This window comes from Lolium rigidum, chromosome 7, assembly GCF_022539505.1.
Source record: "Lolium rigidum isolate FL_2022 chromosome 7, APGP_CSIRO_Lrig_0.1, whole genome shotgun sequence".
In the NCBI taxonomy this organism is placed as follows: domain Eukaryota; kingdom Viridiplantae; phylum Streptophyta; class Magnoliopsida; order Poales; family Poaceae; genus Lolium; species Lolium rigidum.
This window is the reverse complement of record NC_061514.1, coordinates 232,501,064-232,517,453: the sequence shown is the minus strand read 5'-3', so window position 1 is coordinate 232,517,453 and position 16,390 is coordinate 232,501,064. Positions and strand designations below refer to the sequence as shown.

Genomic DNA, 16,390 nt, shown 5'->3' with positions numbered 1-16,390 from the left:
GTACAATACTAGTAGCAAACATGGAATAGATTTAACCTAAGACTCAACTCTTTATTAATTAAATGGGCACATAAAATAATAGGCCAATGACAACATTCTCAAACCCTAGAGCTAACTATGTGATTAAGAGCATTACCAAGACTTGGTAATATTTCTGTTATGAAGAGATCATCAATTTCCAACAACCTTAATATAATAGTTTTTCCACAAGGAAAAGGAAATTAAAATGAGAATTGAAACCCATGCCTATTTGCTAATATGAACAAGCCACAACTATGCATTATAATTCAATATAAAATATTTGTTTCAAATAAAGAATGGTGTAATAGTCCTTGCACTACATCTTAAATTCAATTAACATAACAAGAACCCTGCAAATCAAATTTGAATTCAAATCAGGTTCAAATAGAAAATATAAAACAGAAAATAGAAAAGAGAAAAGAGGAGAAAAAACATACCTTGACCTTACCTGGTCGTGGCAGCCCACCAGCAGCCCAGCAGCACAGCCCAAACCGCAGCCCATAAGCCAGCCCAGCAAACCACCGTAACCCTTCGCCAAAATATCGAGAGAGAGGAGGTCGTCCTCATCTCTTCCTCGCGCATGGAGGCCACCACGACGCCGTGGCCAGCTTCTCCTCTCGGCGGCGATCCCTCCTTCTTCGACGACGTGACGAGGCTCGTTTCAGCGCCTATAAAAACCCCAGCATGAACCCTAGCCGGATTTTCTTCCCTCTCTGCTCAATTTCTCTTCATATCGAAACCCTAGCTAAGTCGGCCATCTCCTACCGCCGTTGATTGAAACAACCCCAAGCATCACCATGGCCACCATCAGCTTCGCCATCCTCGACTTGCTATCCCTGCAAGGGGAATCGAGCTGCCGTGCTCGGAATCGTCTCCGACGAGCTCGTCTTCCCCGACACCGGGAGCGAGCAATTCCGGCGATGCCGTCCATCATTGACGTCGCCAGCAAGCCCTGCGTGCTCCTGGTGAGCCCTCGAATCTCGTAGCATGCCTAGCCTGCTCGATTGCATCCCGTAGCTTCGCCGTACCAATCACCTGCGAGCTCCGCCGCTCGGCCTCGCCATCGAGCTTGCTCCGGCGACCATCTGGAGGCGGCGCTGGTACCATTAGGATCGTCGTTGCGTGCTGGTTCGAGTGGTACTATTAACCCGTCCGCGCAAGCCCGGGAACGGCGGCGCCGTCGCCGACATCCCGCCGGCAGAGAGCTCCTCTGCCACGTCCTCGATCTTGACTAGTCTTCGCCCATGTGGCACTTGACGTGGACCACTGGCCCACTTGTCTGTGTCTGTGGGTAGCTCTAGTCTGGGTAGGTTTAGTAGTTTTCTGTTTTAATTCAAATTTCACAAATTGCTGCAACATTACAGAAATAAATCAAATTCATTTCAATTCTGAAAAATACAAATGTGATATCAAAATGATCATAAAAATAAATTCTATCCAATAAAAATATAATATGAAATTTTTAATTTAAATAGAAAATTTCATTGCTTAATACTTATTAATTAAGCCTTTTTCTTTATTCTAAATTCAAATCAAATTCAATAATTAGGAAAACTATCTTAATTAAATAAAAACCAGTAAAGTAAATAAAGAAAACATTAACACTAATGTTCTTTAGTGTAACTTATTTAAATCCTTAATATTAGAGTGATTAAAACCCTGATTAATAATTACCTTAATTATTAATTGTTAAAAAAAAGAATAAAATGCCAAATTCAATATTATTTTATTTACAAGTTACTAATAACTTCAACTTTAAATTGAAGTTATTAATCATAGGACTATATAGCAATTAGGAAACCCTAATCCCTTATGAAATGACATCACAACCTTATCATTTCATGTGGTTCCTAAAACCCTAATCCAAATAGGAACCCTAGCTCCATTACTTCATATGAACCCTAAATTGGTCCTAAACCTAAAACCCTAGTAACATGTGATCATGTTACTTCATTAGTAATCCTAGATTCATATTTAGCAACTAAATGCTTGTTCAAATCCATATAAGATATGGGAACCCTATCACTACTAATTAGTATCCCATGTGTTCATCTTCATCAGACCTAGATAATCAAATAGGATCAACCAAGTCCGAACCCTAGTTCCTATTACCAAAACCATCATCCTTAATTATCTATGCTTAGCATCAACCCATTGTGATGAACCAAATAGCAAACATGCCAATATTGAGTATCCTAATCCATACACACTAAACCCTATTAGTGTGAGATAATTATTAAACATCCTATCTAGGAACACACCATTCCTTACTTAGTGAATCTAATAGCAAACCTTAAACAACCTCAACCCTAATTGCAATACTTCTTATTACTTAAGAAGTATGTTCTTCAAAAGTTATTCTTTTAAAGAAAATAAAAATAGTCATCAACTTTGCTTAACATGACCTATAAATCCTAGCTATCTATTACCACTAAGATATATCACCATGATAGCAACCAATAATTGCTTAAGATGCTTATGCTTCACTAAAACCATACAAGCCCTAGTTGTTGATGAATCCAACATTGTTGTGATCCATCTACTATTTACTCCAGAAACCAATTAGAACCATAGAAAACCATAGAACCCCACCAACCTAATTATCAGACTTGTTCTTTATTAAGAACATGTTCTTCAAAAGTTATTCTTCTGAATTATATAATAAGTAATCATCAACTATGCACTATAGGACTTAAAATTGACAACTGCTCTTTACTTATTATACAACCACTATCCCTGGATGCATATGATTGTTACTATGCATATTACCACTTTCTTATGATTCTAAAACAACACAACCTGAATAAGAACCTTGTTTGCGAATCACTCTAAAAGTGCAACACACCCTGAACTAGTCATTACCACTCACTAATCCTAAATCATCGGGATTAGGTCACGCTTAGAGCGATTGCATCTCATACTTATGCATTATTGCATCCTTGCCAATCTTTTAAACATCGTCCTTACCGGACGATGATGCTATTTCAGAATTTGGAGTTATTGCATATCGAAGACCTTGCCTGCATAATCTTGCAGTCAAGAAAGGCAAGTTCATAACTTGCTCATGTCATTTGAGTATTTCTATCAAATTACTTGCAAAGTATTATGGTTATCACTATTGCATAAAAAACCAAAACCACTACTTTCATAACTATGTATATGACTATGTGGTGGGCAATGGAACCATGGATTGTGTTGATATGGTGGAGGTTCCATTGCACGGGCTTATATCCATCTAGGATTAAACAACAAATGTCGCCGAGTGATTCTTGTGCCGTAATATCCGTGTTAACCATAAGATCCGGAGTGGGACGGAGTAGTCAAAAGTGTTTCCACCTCTCGTTCATCAACGGATGCGCTTTACCGTAGACACTTGTATCCGTCGGGGCAAGGCTGTAGGCTGGGAAGCCTTAAGTCCCCACGGCATAGTCCGTAGACACTTGTCGCTCGAAGTGCAAGCGGTGGGCTGGGGAAGCCTTAAGTCACCACGGTACTGCGGTCTATGATGGGTTGCAGCTACCGGCGAAGGAGTTTGGTTAACGAGTCCCAAAGTGTTGTCGTGGTCGGGGTCCATCCTTAAGTGGTATAAGAGGACCGACGAGGACCCAGGGTCGGGGTATGCAACAAAGGGTGGGTGTTCGAGGTAGCGGAGGAACATGATTGGCTAGACCTTATACCGGGCCTCACACCAAAGGAAGTGTGGACGGGAAGATCACCCGGTTGGCACCAAGGTTAAGATCTCTTATGGGTAAAGCAACACACCTCTGCGAGTGTAATGAATCGTGACCTGTCACTCCTCGTTCGGGATATGGAAGCTGCGAACGCGGCCGGAAAGGAGCTCCATGAAGTTCTAGTAAACCGGTGAAGGCCGACGGACATAGTTCTTCCGAATAAAAGCAACCTCTTGAAGAAATGATTATGAAAACCTGCATTGGTATTAGACTTTCTGGTCTAATGCCGTAGCTAGTGCATTAAACACCTCTTTTCTATAATGAACTTGTTGAGTACGCTCGTACTCATCCCACTCTTAAATCCCCTGCTTAGGTATGGAGGCATCGAAGGAGGATCTACAGTGAAACTCAAAGGCCGAGGAGTCAACAACTACTTCAAGAGACGGGACCCCGTCAGTGGAGTCAGATATCACATCCAACAAGGAGAAAAACATAGTTTAGCCATAGAAGGGAACTAGCTTCCTAAACCTAGCTCCTATTTAGCTAGAATCTATTCATAGCCCTATAGCTAATCAAATACTCTACAAATAGAGTTCGTGATAGAATTAGACAACGAGTCGTTCTTCGGAGTTCATTTGCAGATTTACCTCATTGTAAAGTAGGAGGTCTGTCTTGATCTTATGTAATAGAGTCAATGTTGTAATTCTATAGACATGCCTTGGACCCGCATATGTTTCTGTTGTACCACTCTGAGCGATATAATACTAGTGGAACGGTGTTTCATTGGTGTTATATCAGACTTGCATACTACACCATGCAGTGGTATGCCGGGTCACCACAAGTCCCGTGGCCGGCCTAATCTATGCCTCAAGCGGGTTCCACTTCATCTTCTCCAAGACAACGCTCCGCCACGGGAATCCTCAGGCTTCTTCAATACGAACACTGGGCGGATCGTAGGACGCGGCGAGGCCTTCCTACACATCTCCTCTGCCCGCTTTGCAGGATCGAGCCGGAGACGCTCGACCACCTCTCCTTGCACTGCTCCTATGCGCAGGAGGTTTGGGTGCGTGTCGTGGCTCGTCTTGGCCTGCCGAACATCGTACCCGCGCCCAATGTTGGCATCAACGACTGGTGGCTGCTGGCATCTACCCGTGTAGCCAAACCGCAGCGCAAGCAGCTCAATTCCTTGGTCATGCTTGTCCTCCGTGCGTTATGGTTAGAGCGCAACGACCGTGTCTTCCAAGGCAATAGCCTGCAGGTCGTAGGCACGGCCGATAAGATTCTGGATGAATGGACCTCGTGGTTGGCTTGTAGAGGTGGATCCTTAGGAGGGATAGATTAGTTTTTCTCTTCTTTTCCGGTGGTTTTCAGGCGAGATGGGTGCATAACCTGTTGTCTTCTCGCCTGGTTGTACTTGGACATTTCTTTGGTCCGCTTCTGATGCTTAATATAATGACGCGCAGATCTCCTGCGGGTTCTCGAAAAAAAACACTGCTCCAACAAGAATTGTTCTAGACGGCTCCGTCACGGACCGTGCTCGGCCACGCGATCATAGTATTCCCTCATAAAAAGACTCCAGACCCTCGATTCCCTCGATCGAAATCGAAATCGAAACCCCAGCTCCAAGTCCCGCCGGAAGTTGGGGACTCCAGTCCCTCGATTCCCTCAATAGAAAACAATATCGAAATCCAAGCTCGAAGTTCCGCTGGAAATTTCGCCCAAAATGCCTCGAGCGAAATCGAAATCGAAACCACAGCTCGAAGTCCCATCGGAAGTTCCACCCAAGATGGACATTGCGATTCCGAACTTCCGCCTCAGCTCGACGTTTCCGCCGTCTTCACTGCTGCGACTTTCACTGAGCAGATCAGCCCTGGGAGGCGGCGCGGCGTAGCTGTTTTTTGCAACTAGACGATACGGTGGCGGATCTGACGATGATGCCGTTTCTGTTGCGACCATGCAATTTATTTCCTCTCGAGCTCATAGCCTACTCGGCGAGCAGATGAGGTGGTAATGAACCGACCGATTGGGCGGCGTTCTGCTGTGGAGGACCTGAAGCCAGACTGCACGCGCACATCGTCGTCGCCAGCGCGTCCACGCGTTGGAAACTCGGTGATGGCGCCGCACGCCGCGAATGCTCCTCCCGCCTTCACCAACCCCTGATATTTTCTTGCTGGTTGTGGTGATGTGGTGTGCTGTCGCAGCTAGCTCATCAGAGCGCTTTTAGATGAGCTCTATTTCTGCTCTTTGTTTGCTACGCACATTAGCAGGTTCGTATATTTTGACAGGTGATTGATGTCTATGCTCCTCTTAGTCAATTTTTTTTTTCTGGAGTTCGTTACTTTGATGACCTAACTATACCTCAAGCTAAACTCAGTCATTGGCAGTAACCAGACTTCAATGGTGCATTCTTGTATAAGAATTTGGTAATATAAATATGGAGTAGAATTTAGCATGAACACTTGAGCTAGGATAACAATAAGGACACGACTAGGCAGCCTCCGGGGGCCGGTTAGTCTGATCCATCCCTCGGCCCAATTAAGGAAAGTATCCCCACCCGCTTTAATTATGTCCAAAAGAGGAAAGGGACACCCCGCACATGGTCACGAGCGGCCAGCTAGGTGCCTGCGTCACGTGCCACCCCTTTCCACGAACTCCAAACCGGGTTTCGTTCTCTAGCATTCTTCCTTTATCACTCAGGTTTGTTTCTCCTACAAATCTCTATGCGTTCTTTCTTAGTAAAAAGGCAGCAACCTAAGGAACAAAAATACATCTTCTCCGTGCACTGGAATCAAAAGTAACTGCATGGTTTCCCTCTACTTTTCTTCATCCAGAATGTGGTCAAGTAATATAAAATAAATATGTATGCTTTCCCCTCTTCACTACACCGTCTACATCAACACCCACACGAAGAAATCCCATGTCGATCAAGCAAAAAAGGATCTGTTGTAGCTTCCATGAACTAGAACAGGAAAATAAGGTATGCCACGTGCAACTTTATAACCTCAATTGCAAAATTAAGGGAAAACTGCCAGGTGCATCTAGAACATTGCAAAACACACAACTATGTCAGGTGCAACTATATAACCTCAATTGCAAAAATAATTGTGACACCAGGGTAAATACTCTAGGAACACAAACTATGATGCTTCTTTACACGAAGAAAGCATCTTAGCAGATTGCATAAGTACAACTTAGTACCATACCTGTGACAACCATCTAAACTGGATGTGCCTTGTTGAAAAAAGCATCATAGGAAATACGGGGAAGTCAACTGCTTGTCATGACATAGTGATCATAAAATGCAGTACCAAATAGTTGCGACATGAGCTTGGCGTTTCCTAAAACGGACATACTACTCGTTGTTCTTGGTTAAATCTTTTATGCGACAGATGTTTAACAAGGAGCATACATGAAAAAAGTAGTTTTTTTTAGATCAAATAGACTGTAGCTACGGCTAGTACTAACTGCTCAACTCTATGCATCAGTATTGTCTGACTTTGTACATATTGTTGTGGCGACGATGTAGGGGATAGCCGTTTGCTTCCTTGATCATGCTGCCACCATCGTGAACTGATTTATCTGGAAAAAAAGTTGAACCAAATTAGCACAAAATGCGTTTTTTCCCGTTGTTGTTGTAGTTGTTGTACTGTGAATATGCACCCAAGTTACTTATCATTTGCCAGTATCTTGCATGACCAAGGGATGTTCAAAAAACTAAATAACCTAAGACATATTGTCATTCTACAGTGTTGTTCTATGAATGCTTCTCCTAAGGAGGATGGTCGATATGTATGATGTGGAGCCACAATTCTGCACTCAAACTGTCCTAGCTGAAGTTGTAGGTGAATCTCTAGACCCAAAGCAAGCCCACCCTCCTCTACTTTTGTGCTTCTAGATGCCCAGAACTTCCCTGTTTTCTATCTATACGGTTTCGTACAGAATGCTTAAACTTCAATTCCTTTAAGCGGCACCTCTTCGCTCGCTTAGCGCTTTTCTGAACCATGTTCATGACCGTGAGGCAGTGGGTGGTGATTCTGACAGATACAGTGGCAGGAGACCACAACACAATGCAGCGCCAGCGCCCACTGGGAACCATGGCATGCGTACAACTTATGTTCCTACAGAAACCACAGCCTACCCCGAGTTGGAAGAAGGTGAAGGTGATGCAGACAGAGTTGGAACTACTGAAGAAGTTGTGTCAAGTCCACAAAGACCTTTTTTGTGATGCGGTTTGACACCCTAGCTAGCGCAAGAGCTCACTACAATGCTTACGCGATGAAAGCAGCTTAAAAGATATCTGTGTGATCCAGTTAGTTATGTTCAGTTTGCAATTTGAACAGAATGTTGAAACATCTTTCCAACGACTACACGAGACTAAAAAACTAGTTAATATTGAAGAAATATAAGTTGGTAGAGTTAGTTGAATTGCATGGTTGCTCTGGTTTTTATATGATGACATGCATTTGTATTGTCATCTGTGCTTATTGAAGTTACTTTAACAAAAGTACTAAGTTGGTATTGAAGTTCCTATGTTGGTTCCCACGATTAAGTAATGTGCCTACTAATACCATGATGAAGTTGGTTTGCGGAAACTAGCTAAGTTGTTCCTACAATGTGTCTAAGTTGTCTCCTAGAAAAACAACTTAGCTACTTAGAAATACCATGAGAAAAAATCATGTCGCCTTGGGTTTTATTTGATGCCACGAAATCTTGCATAAGTTGTCTATCTTTGCTTAAGAAGTTGTTTAACAAATATAGCTAAGTTGGCTACTGGAAACCAAAAAGTTGGTTATAGAAGTCAAATTAAACTGGTTTTCAGAAAAGCAATTAAACTATTTTTCTGATGCCCATGATGAAGTTCGCTCCTAAATAACACAAGTTGGTTCTACAATGTGATTAAGGTGGCTCCTGGATGTAATTAACGTGCTCCTGAAGCCATGATGAAGTTGGTTTTGCTTAGTTGGCTCTACAATGGGCTTAAGTTGGCTCTTGAAAGTAATTAATGTGTTCCTAACACAATGCTTAAGTTGGTTTCCAGGAAACTACCTAGTTGCTTGAAGAATGTATTTAAGTTGGCCCCTGAAAAGCAACTTAGCTGATTCTAAAACCATGAAAAAATAGTATGGTCAAACACGTCGTCTTACGTGCAGGCTTTGGTGCATTTTGTGCAACCGACATATCTCCTGCAACTACACTGGATTTTGTTGTAGCACCTTTGTGTCCAGTGTTTCCAGTTGTGATCAGATTATTGGAGAAATAGACACAACAAATAATATCAACTGAAAGAACAGTAGTTGTGAGCCAATAAAATGAACAGTTAGAAATTTCCACGTACCTGCTAACCAGTTTGCGGACAAGTTGCAACAACAGCTTTTGGCAGACGCAAACGATACCGCTTGCTTGTATCTTTCATTATTTCTGACTACCGGGCCTAAAACCAAAAGTGGCTAGTTTGTAAAATACCCAACAGCTGAAAGCATGCTATTACAACCCAAAAAATATATACAAGTACCCAACTTACATATTGTTATTAAAATAACTTAATAGGAACTAGTACCCAACTTATGCATTTTGATAGTTAAAAAAACCTATGTAGGTATTAAGAAGACAAGTTAAGCATGTCATTAGAAGCAACTTAATTGCTTTCAGGCTCCAACCGAAGAGCATTGTAGAGACCAACTTAGGTACTACCAGAAAACCATGTTAAGACGGCTACTAGAAGCAACTTAATTGCTTTTTGGATCCAACTGACAAACATTGCAGATACCAATTAAGGTACTACCAGAAAACCAATTTAAGGATGGTATTAGAAAACAAAACTAAATTTGGGAGCCAATTTAAGAACAATGTAGAACCAACTTAGGTACTTTAAGAAATCCAACTTAACTATGGTATTAGAAAAACACTTCAATTGTTTCTAGACAAAAGCCAACTTAAGCATACTGTTATAGCCAACTTATTCAGTTTCATTAGCCAACTTACTCAGATAGTTAAAACAACTTCATTAAGCATAGATGACCAACTTATTTCATGCCATCAAATAAAAACCAGGGCAAACATATAATTTCTCCTATCCATATCAACCATGTTTAACAGTCTGAATTCCAGTATCCATTGCAAAAACCCCACTTAAAAAACATGTTGCCCAATGTGGTATTAATTTTAGGTCGAAACCATCCCGGTGTTTGGACATGATATGTACATGGTAAATTAGGCGTACAAAGCCACCAGATCTCCATCCCGGTGTTTCATCATAACTACGTTGCCTTCTTGATCTAACCAACTTAGTTAGATCGAGAAGACAACTTAGTTAGGATGACATAACAACTTAACTAAAAATCAGAAACTAACTAATAAGAAAAGAGATTGATAAAATAGCAAAACAGGGTAAATGCATGATTACACAAAAGCCAACTTGATAAGATTGAGAAGAAAACTTAGTTATGATGACAAAGCAAGCTAATTAAAAATCAGAAACCAACTAAGGGGTTGATAAAATAGAAAAAATCTAAGGTGAGCACGCTGAGATAAAACAACTTAGTTAGATTAAAAAGACAACTTAGTTGTGACGACATAGCAACATAATTAAATCAGTTGCTTCTGCTTATGACTCTAAGTTGTATGGCTAGTTTTGTCAAATTACATACAAATGATGATGCAAATGCAATGGAAGAAAATACTTAGCTTAATATTTTAGACAACTCGAAGGCAGATAGAATAGATCTTAGAATTAAAAATTAGTCAACATTAGTGGTTGACGCAATTTTATAGAGTTCAGTCCACCCATTTTTTAAACAAAAAGAAAATATATGATATTTCGCTGCATCGAACTGTTGGAGATCAACGTGTACTCCATACAGCAGGTAGCATAGAAAATGGTATCATGCACATACACACTTGAGACTTATAGAATTAAATGTGCGCTAGCTAGCAGAACCATTGCATGTACAGAAGTATCTAAAATTTCTAAACCCCATCTATAATTGAAAGGCTAAAAACCTGAGTTGTTAGAGGCATATTGCAACAATAATTTACCTGAGATCAAAAAAACACGATGCTATACATAGATCACTATATTACCTCAAGCAGAAAGGCACCAAAGGAAAAAAAGGTTGCCGTGGGAAAACTGAAGCCACACACCAAATTCGCATCAGCATATCGTGGAGCACACAAAACGATCTCGTATCCACATATGCTAATTTCCTTTGTGCAAAACCAAACACAATACACTAAATTCTGCTATTACTCCAGGCTGTGATTGTACTAAGCATAAAGGATGAAGTGTGGTACCTGATCAGAGTTGATATGTGGGAGGAGAATATGCAGGAGCCGAAGCAGATCCTCATGAAGACGCCCTTCGTGCTCCTGATGACGACCACCTCTACTAGTTCAGCAACCACTATGATTTATCTGCAGCTTCCTGAGAGGACACCAGGGTGCGCGGCTGCGGACGCAACACCTCTGTTGGGACGGCCTGAGGCGGTGCACGATGTATGGAAAAGCCTAGAGGGATCCGCCATGGACACATTGGTCCTGGACAAGATCGCTTCAATTAGGTTGTCGAGATGCCTATTCAATCGGCAGTGAGCGAGCGGCGGTGCCTCAAATGGATTTCCTGCGAGTCAAGGCCCTGGCCTGGTGCCCTGGCTGGAGGAGATGAGACGAAATCCGATCCCCGCGGATGTGCCGGGCGCTTAGGGGTCCGATCAACGCTCTGGTCCGCGATGCCGGCCGGCAGACATGTGGCGGGGAGAGTGGAGACGAAGGGTTCGCCGGGGTTGCTGTGGACGACCGCCGTTGGGTGGATAGGACCGACTGAGCAAGCGAAGGGAGGGAGGAAGGAGAGCGTGTGTCGTATGCGTGGGCCCCAGGTGGGACCTGGTCGGGACCCAGGTGGGAATCGGTCGGGAATCTCTCTCCCATCGCGCGGTCGAGCGGAGATCGAACGGACATAAAACGAGGGCTCGGACGTGACGACTGGCCTCCGAGCACTTTTTAGCAATTGGGTAACAATAAAGGGAAAATCTACGCGAAAGCGCCGTACCGCTGGCTGCTCCGTGCGGCGCATCACGATTCGGAAAAAGAGATCGCACTCTCTATTGGAGCCGCTCAAGCGCTGCCTTATCTACTCCATCCCGCACACGCTGCAGCTTATCGCCTCGGTGAACCACATGTTCTCTTTCTCTATTTTTAGACCACCATGGGAGGTCGAGGAGAACATCGCCGGAGGGGCTACCGCACCGGGAGGCCGCCGGGAACGCGAGCCGCAGGTGAGGCCGCCGCCGGACACGATGTGGGAGGGGAGTCCGCCGCCCTCAAGCACGCGGCCGCAAGGGAGACCGCTGCTGGGCACGCGAGCACGCAGCCGCAGGGGAGACCGCCGCTGCGCACGCTCTCGGAAGGGAGTTCGCCGCCGTTAAGGACACACCAGAGGGAGGTTGTCTTCGACGAGCGAGTGAGGACTCGTCCGGGTAGCACGCGGAGGCCGCCGCCGGTGAGCGCGAGAGGACGCGTCCATGGACTAGCGTGGGGATGCAGCCGCCGACGAGCTTGCAGCCGGGAGTCCGCCGTCGGCAAGCGTCAGGAGAAGGTTGCCGAGTCGAGCTCCAGCGGGCAGTCGTCATGTGCGTGGGGAGGCTTCCCTTGTCGAGCGCGATGAGGAATCCAGCGACCGGCGAGTTTACTGCCTGAGTTTCATCTTCCCATACATTTAGCTCGAGTTTCCTCTTCCCAGAGTCGTGCTCTTGATATTTTTGGCAGAGTACAGGCTGAATCTGGCAATTAGGTTTGACTAACCTGTCAACCAAACTTATTTAACCTGGCAATTAAAATTAATTAACATAATAGTTAGAGCCTAATTAATATGTCAATCATTATCCTGGCAACTCGGCTTAATTAATCTGGTTGTACAATATATTATTCTGGCAACTAAAATAGCACTAGTGGAAAACTGCTCTTTTGCACCGGTTCAAAAGGCCCATATGCACCGGATGGCCAACCGGTGCAAACCATCCGGTGCAAAAGGCCCCCCCCCCCTTTGCACCGGTTCTCTTACGAACCGGTGCTAAAGGGGTCTCCACGTGGCCGGTTGTGGGGCGCTCGGCGGGGGAGCTTTTGCACCGGTTCGTAATACGAACCGGTGCAAAGAGTTGAGCGCGGCAGCATTTTAGTGCCCTTCCCTCGCCGCGGCGACTCTGCCGCGGCAGGAATTGCACTAAAACGCTGCCGCGGCGAGACTCTGCCCCATTCGAAATACGGTATAATATTAATGCGGACAATTCACATATATATATAGGAAACCATTGTATTACATATATCGATCAAAGTGACACACGTTCATGCATATATATATATGTCTACATCAACATTGATATTGGCGGTTGTCCACATAGTGTTCTCCATCTGGAGCTATGACTTGCTCAAGTAAGAACCCCGCCAGTTCTTCTTGAATTGCTCGTACACGCTCTGTTGCTAGAAGACCGTTCCGCAACCGTTCGATCTAATAATTTGAAGAAGGTACGATGGTCAGTATATATATATATGTGTGTATGTGAATGAAACACAAGGTGATCGATAAAATAAAGCCATGAATGTTGTTTAATTACTTACATCAAGTTGTTCCAAAATGTCCCTCTTATGGTGGGTATTCTGGCGGATGAACTCGCAAACGTAGAACCCGCATAAATTATTCCCGTCCTCCCGCCTCAAGCACTTTACGAGAACAAAGTTCAATCAAAATAATATATATATAATCAAGGATGATAATAATGGTATTGAAACTACAATCAAAGAGATGCGCGGCCTAGCCAGTAGTACTTACCGGTACATGTTTTATTCGAAGTTCTTTATTCTTTAAACCCGGAGACTTGTTGGTGAACCGTTTCCAAGCCTTGAGGAGGATATCAGCCATGTCCCCCCACGCCTCAAGGGATTTACTCTTCGAGTCCATGACTTCTACTATCCCGGTGTCGGGTTCAATGACTAGCAGGATATAGTGAAACCTGCGGACACACATATATATGCATAACTCATCAATTACACTTAACACATGGAGTAAGCGAAAAAGATTTAATGTGTGAAGACAAGTAACACTCACGCGAAGTTGTAAGGAAATAGTATTGCCCTTTTGTATGAGTTTTTCCTTAAGACATATACCAAGTTATTCTCCGTGTCCTTGGGAGAGTTGTCGACAAGTATACCCATTCACGGTATATGGGTCAACGAACCCAAGATCATAGATTTGCCCCTTGCGGCATTCCCGAATCTTCATTCTCGCATAATACAGTGGAGAGTATGGTTATATGCTAGCAATAATGGACGAGTCGCGGTAGAGACTTAATTACATAAATAATACTTACGTACAGTATGCACTCAGCAGAGATTTGTCGAGGGCGTCTTGGTTGAATAACTGAAATAATTCACAAAATTCGATGTTCATCACGTCGGTTCGCCCGTAGTGCTCATCTCTTATTGCCACCATGATCCAGCTTCCGCCGTCCTTACATGCATCCAAGTACCAATTATGTAGTCTTCGCAGCTTGTGTTGATAGATTAGGCAACTCCGCAGCTCCGACAAGAGGTTCCCCGTATGTGTAATGGTATGCTAATTGGACATCGTCCGTGGCCATGAATTCGATGCGGCTTAAGTACTCGGGAATACTCATACCGGCCGCATCCGCCTCATCTTTGTATAGTTTTACCATCGTTGGATCAAGGCACGCTAGGACATCGGGATACACTTGGAGCGGGGGGCACGAGTTTTTCTGGGCTCCAAGCTGGGGAACTGGTTTCCCATCTACCTTACTTTTTTCCTACCGCTCTTTTGCTAACACATTTGACTTGCGAACTGACCGGTCATAGTTCGATGAAAGACTTGGCTCAGGTTGATGAAGGTTCTTCAGACAGCTTCAACTTCTTTTCCGGAGATATAGCTGGCTCCGGCTCAAGCCGGGGCTTTTAAGTTTCAACATTTGTTGCTTGTGTCTGTTCAGGCCTACGATCTTGGCATTTTCCTCAACTCGTATAGTCATAAGGTCTCTTGGGAGGAACCTTAGGCACTCTTGGGAGGGGCTCTTCTTTGCGTCTCGGTGATTTGTTACGACTCAGCTCGTGTCGTAGAGGCCCGCCTAATTTTCCTCTTATACTTGGGCGGCGGAGAAGGCTCACGCGGCGGCGGAGATGGCTCACGCGCCGGCGGGGAAGGCTCACGCGCCGGCGGGAAGGCTCACGCGGCGGCGGAGATGGCTCACGCGCCGGCGGGAAGGCTCACGCACCGGGAGACGGCTGCATCGGTGGAGAATGCTGGCTCGGTGGAGACCTTGTTGGCGCCTTCCAACCCGGAATCACAATGAATTCCTTTCGCCATAGAACTCGTAGTGTTCTTGGCCTCTCCCAGCTCTAGCAAATCCCCTTCACCGGCAGGGTGGTCAAGCCTCGGCGGCCCATACCCATCCATAACTTGATCCACCCCGGCAACAGCGTATCCGGTGGAACCGGCTTGAAGTGATATCTTTGATCGGTATCGGCGGTAAGACATAGCCGATCGCCGCCTTGAGCGTTAAGTAGCCCATCGTTTGGAAATGTAGCTCACAAGGTGTCGACTCGTGATAAAGTCCACAGGGTAGAGATCGAAGGCATCTGCGGATCCACAGGGGAGGGAGGAGCCATCTCGCGGATCCACATCCGCATCATCACCGAGCAGCTCCGTGGAAGCCACGCCGCTCTTCCGCCGAGATCCCCGGCCGGTAGCATCGAATGCAACTTCTTCTATCCGCGGATTAGGTTGAGGTTGGGTGACCGTGATCGAGCCTCGACATTATCATCCTCACTTGCTCCTCTAGCTTAGCAACGCGTTCTTGAACCACATCCTTTTGCCTCTGACGGCTTCTATCGGGATATTTCTTCGTTTCTGCAGGAAACCCAATACACCACGGCTTGCCACAATTTTTCTAACTAACTACAATTTTTCTAACTAACTACAATTTTTCTAACTAATTCTAAATTTCTAACTACAATTTTTCTAACTAATTAAAACAAAACAAAAACAAAAAAAAGGGCCGGGGGCTCCTCACCTTGCCGCGGGCGGCGGTTTGGCTGGCGCAGCGAGGGCGGGCGGCGGCGCAGCGCGGGCGGGGGCGGCGGCGCAGCGCCGGGCGGCGGCGCAGCGCAGGGCGGCGGCGCAGCGCGCGGGCGGCGAGGCCGGCGGCGGCGCGGGCTCGCGCGGGCCGGGCGTGGCGGCGCGGCGCGCGGAGGAGAGGCCGGTGGCGCGGGCGCGAGCGCGAAGGAGAGGCGGCCGGCGGCGACGCGGGCGCGGAGGAGAGGCGGCCGGCGGCGGCGGGGCACCAAAAAATCGGGCAGCACCTCCCCTGTGTGTGTTCCTCGCGCGAATGGAGAAGAAGGGGCGCGCGCGGGGAATATATTGGAGGGACCTTTTGCACCGGTTCGTGGCTGGAACCGGTGCAAAAGAGTCTTTTGCACCGGTTCCAGCCACGAACCGGTGCAAAAGGCCCAAATTTGGACTGAATTGTTTCCTTCTTCCCTCCTTTTTTTCGCGGTTTCCGCCACGACGCCGAGCGGTTCCCGCCACGACGCCGCGCGGGATATGTTCCCGCCACGACGCGCAGCGCGGAGATTTCCCGCCTAAACGCCCTCTATAAATAGTACGCCCCCGTGTCTCCCATTTCACTCATCACCAAACC

The 16,390-nt window shown here is 45.5% G+C and overlaps 1 long non-coding RNA gene across 1 annotated transcript; it reads right to left on the bottom strand.

The window, feature by feature from the left end:
* Positions 1-7,012: 7,012 nt before the first annotated feature.
* On the bottom strand, positions 7,013-11,356 carry LOC124677590. Its single transcript, XR_006994137.1, has 3 exons — positions 10,983-11,356; positions 9,028-9,123; positions 7,013-7,271 (listed from the first exon to the last, which is right to left on the bottom strand). It is a non-coding gene; the product is annotated as an uncharacterized LOC124677590 (long non-coding RNA).
* Positions 11,357-16,390: the final 5,034 nt, after the last annotated feature.